This window comes from Lactuca virosa, chromosome 9 (genome assembly GCF_052849685.1).
Source record: "Lactuca virosa cultivar CGN04683 chromosome 9, Lactuca_virosa_CGN04683_v6, whole genome shotgun sequence".
In the NCBI taxonomy this organism is placed as follows: Eukaryota; Viridiplantae; Streptophyta; class Magnoliopsida; order Asterales; family Asteraceae; genus Lactuca; species Lactuca virosa.
Genome location: NC_136434.1, coordinates 93,688,790 through 93,692,628, shown reverse-complemented (window position 1 = coordinate 93,692,628; position 3,839 = coordinate 93,688,790). Strand labels below are relative to the sequence as shown.

The 3,839-nt window shown below is 37.4% G+C and overlaps 1 non-coding gene across 1 annotated transcript; it reads right to left on the bottom strand.

The window, feature by feature from the left end:
• Positions 1-3,528: 3,528 nt before the first annotated feature.
• Positions 3,529-3,635, bottom strand: LOC145141605 (small nucleolar RNA R71). The gene has a single exon (XR_013722798.1). It is a non-coding gene; the product is annotated as a small nucleolar RNA R71 (small nucleolar RNA).
• Positions 3,636-3,839: the final 204 nt, after the last annotated feature.

Genomic DNA, 3,839 nt, shown 5'->3' with positions numbered 1-3,839 from the left:
CTTTTTACCCAATAACCCTTATTTAGACTGTATAAATTACTTATGTGGCCAAGACTTGTTGAGGTGGTGGATGAGTCAATAAACGAGGTCTTGTTGAGGTTGTATTTAAATGCTATCAAACCTTAATCTTTCCCTAAAATTTCACATCAGGAGGAACCAATGTCATCTTCATTATCTGTAGGAAGTAGAGGACCAAATCGAGCAAGTATTCAACGTTTGAGAAGCAGGTGTGATTGTGATGATCCCATTTAAATATGGACTTCATGGACTACCTTAAACCCGTGGATAAGGTTCATAGGTTGTCCTAATTACTTAGATGAACTCAAAGACTGCAAGTACTTTCGTTGGGTGGATCCCCCTCTACCAAACCGGTGGTATGTAGACCTCATGTTAGAATTTCATAACAAGGTCAATGTGGAGAACCCTAGAATATTTTGAGAGTTTGTGGAACAACATAAAATGGAAGAAATTATGGAAGGAGTGGGAATTAAACAACAAAGTGGAATGACATATGGAAGATGGAATTATAGGTGGAAGATGGTAGGGTTAATATTAACAGAAATCCTAATTGTATTACTTGGATTAGACCTCAACAACTCACGTCCATAATCTCACACTCTTGCGTAATGGTCACTCAATTTGCTATTAATTAAGGATAGTCCCCTGCACTTTGTTGATCTTGTATTTAAAGGCTATCAACCTCAATCTTGCCCTAAAATCGCACACCAGGAGGAACCAATGTCGTCTTCATCGTCTTTAGGAAGTAGAGGACCAAATTGAGTAAGTATGCAATGTTTTAAAAGCATGTACGATTGTGGTGATACCGTAGGAATATGTACTTCATGGACTCCCTCAAACCCAAGGAAAAGGTTTATAGGATTCCCTAATTACCATGATGAACTCAAAGATAGCAAGTACTTTCGTTTGATGGACCCCCCCCTCTACCAAACAAGTGGTTTGTAGACCTCATGCTAAAATTTCACAACAATGTTAATATGGAGAACCCTAGAATATTTAGAGATTCTATGGAAAACCCACCATTGGAAGAAATTATGGAAGGAGTGGGCATTCAACAATATAATGAAATTGTAGGTGGAAGATGTCGGGGTTAATATTAATAGAAATCCTAACTGTAATGCATGGATTTGACCTCAGTAATTCATGCCCATAATCCTACACTCTTGCATAGTTTTTAATTAATTTCCCATAAATTAAGGATAGACCCCTACACCTTTCTCTATAGTACTTTGACGATGATACCTTGTAGTGAAATTTACTTTGTATGCATTTCCTTGCATTTTAATTTTGGTAACTGATATTGCCAAATTTATACATAGTTTTAGGCAATATTGAGCTACATTTTATTTAATATTTTGGTTATTTGCATAGAATTATGGTACTTATGAGGATAAAATGTTATTTGCAGCCAAATAGAAGTATTTTCAAAGAAAGGGACCAGAAGTGACAATACTTGGAACTTTGGGGGACTTGAAGAAAAGAAGAACGAAAAAAACACCCAAAAGACGTGCTCACGACGTGAACAGTTGATGGTTCACGACGTGAGTAGAAAGAGTTAGAAGATAAGCATCCGGGTGAAGGAATCCTTGCCGAATACGATTATCTCGAGTTCACGACGTGAGACTTAAATTCTCACGATGTGAACGGTAAATTTGAAGATATTATAAATACCTTTGCCCATTACGATTTGGGGAACTTTTGGAAAAGGAAGAGGTTCCAGGAGGCGATTTACAGCAGAAGTAAGGTCCTGGAAAAGGGTTTTCAACACCAAAAGAGTAAAAGTTCATAATTTGTTTACTTGTTTGATACTTATAGACATGTTTTCTTATTTGAGTTGTGTTTATGTATTAGTTGCTACTATGAGCAGTTGAATCTAGCTACTCTTATCTAGCTAGATGAAGCTTCAAACTTATGAATAGCATAATTTTATATGGATTTATTTAGTTGGTGAATTGCTTGTGTTTGATTTATTGTTACCTAGCATGCTTAAGTTGTTGCTTTAGTTGCTTAAATTCATGTTATGTGTAGCTTAGTGACCATTAACTGCATGAACTTGATAACCTAGTAATTTAGTGAACATTGAATTGCTAGAGCTAGGATCGACCAAAATTCTAGTTAGTAATTGAAGTAATTAACCTTGCTGTGCTAGAGAACATAGATTATGACCATAATTGTGTTTGCATGATAAATCTTACATAGCATATTCATAAGCATAATTGGTTATATGTTTAATTGTGTGTGACCATACATAGTTCTACATTAATTAATTAACTATTGGTAAATTTAGACCTAAATTACTAATATAATAACAACCAACTTAATAATCCATAATTATTAGCTAGCCATAAGGACGAAGTGGATTCGAACTAGATAAGAGTGTGTTTTTAATTATTGATTAAATTTGAGTTAAGTTAGTCTGATCTTGCAAAATCAGATAAAAACCCTTTTAGCTTGTTAATAATTAGATTAATTTAGTAGTAAATAGATTAATTAATGACACTGTTCCCTGTGATCGACACCCGACTTACCCAAGCTATATTGTAATCTGACTAGGTACACTGCCTATAAGTGCATAGTTAGTCTAAGTTTGTTAGGTTATAAATATTAAAATTAGTGGGTACTTCCGTGCACATCAAGTTTTTGGCGCCGTTGCCGGGGAACAGCTTAGTTAATTATTAGTTTGTTGCTTTAAATTAATCGATCCTTTTTGTAGGATAAAACCTGCAAAAAGTTACTTTTCTGTTTTAATTTTTTTTTTGCATTACAGGACTCACGACGTGAACCTGTAAGATTCACGACGTGAGAACTGAAGTCCTTAGTTTTGTTTATTTCAGTTCGTTTTTCTTAGTTCAGTTTTACGTTTCATCTTTTTGTTACATTTCAGGAGTTCATGACCAGAGGTTCTAACACACCTTTGGTACCACCACTTGAAGATCCCGAGTCTACACTTCACAAAAAGAAGGATAAGAGCGTGAAAGAAGATCAAACGCCAAAGAAGACACCCTTGCAAGAACTAAAATCAGCCTTTTCAAGGAAGTCGGGGAAGAAGACTAAGACAGTGGAATCGAGTTCAGCCTCAAAGGATAAGGGCAAAGTTGAAGAACTTGGTCCAATTCCTATTCCACACGAATCAGAATACGAATCCGACACAGAATTTGGACTTTATACGAGTGAACCCGAGGACGAGCCGGAGAACGAGATGGCAAATATAGATGAGATGGCCATGGGGGACTACAAGAAGCGCATTCGAGATGATGTGGGGCCGGGTTTAGTACATCCTACGATTCCTGCCAATGCCACGTTCGAGTTGAAGGGACATATCCTTACTGCACTTAAGGATATCCCATTTTACGGGAAGGATCACGAGGATGCTTTCAAACACTTAGACCAGTCACTTTCAAGGGAGCAGCAAAAGACTGGTTAAAGGCACTCCCACCTGGTACAATCACCACATGGGCCCAATTGCGTGAGAGATTTCTAGATCAGTTTTGCCCACCCTCCAAAATCTCTAAACTCAAGAAGGTGATTGCCAACTTTGAGCAAAACCCGGGGGAGTCATTATACGAGGCATGGGAACGCTACAAGGGGTTGTTAAGGAATTGTCCTCAACATGACCTAAATCTTCAGCAAGAAATGTCAATATTTTATGATGGGGTGAATGTCATGACTAGACAACTCCTTGATTCAGAAGGACCACTAACAAAGAAGAACCCAATTCAGGCCAAGGAGCTGGTTGAAGAATTTTCAAAGCACTCTCGTGAGTATCACAACCCAGGACGCGATGGAATGAAAGGCAGTGGAGGTGCACAAACTGAAGAGAT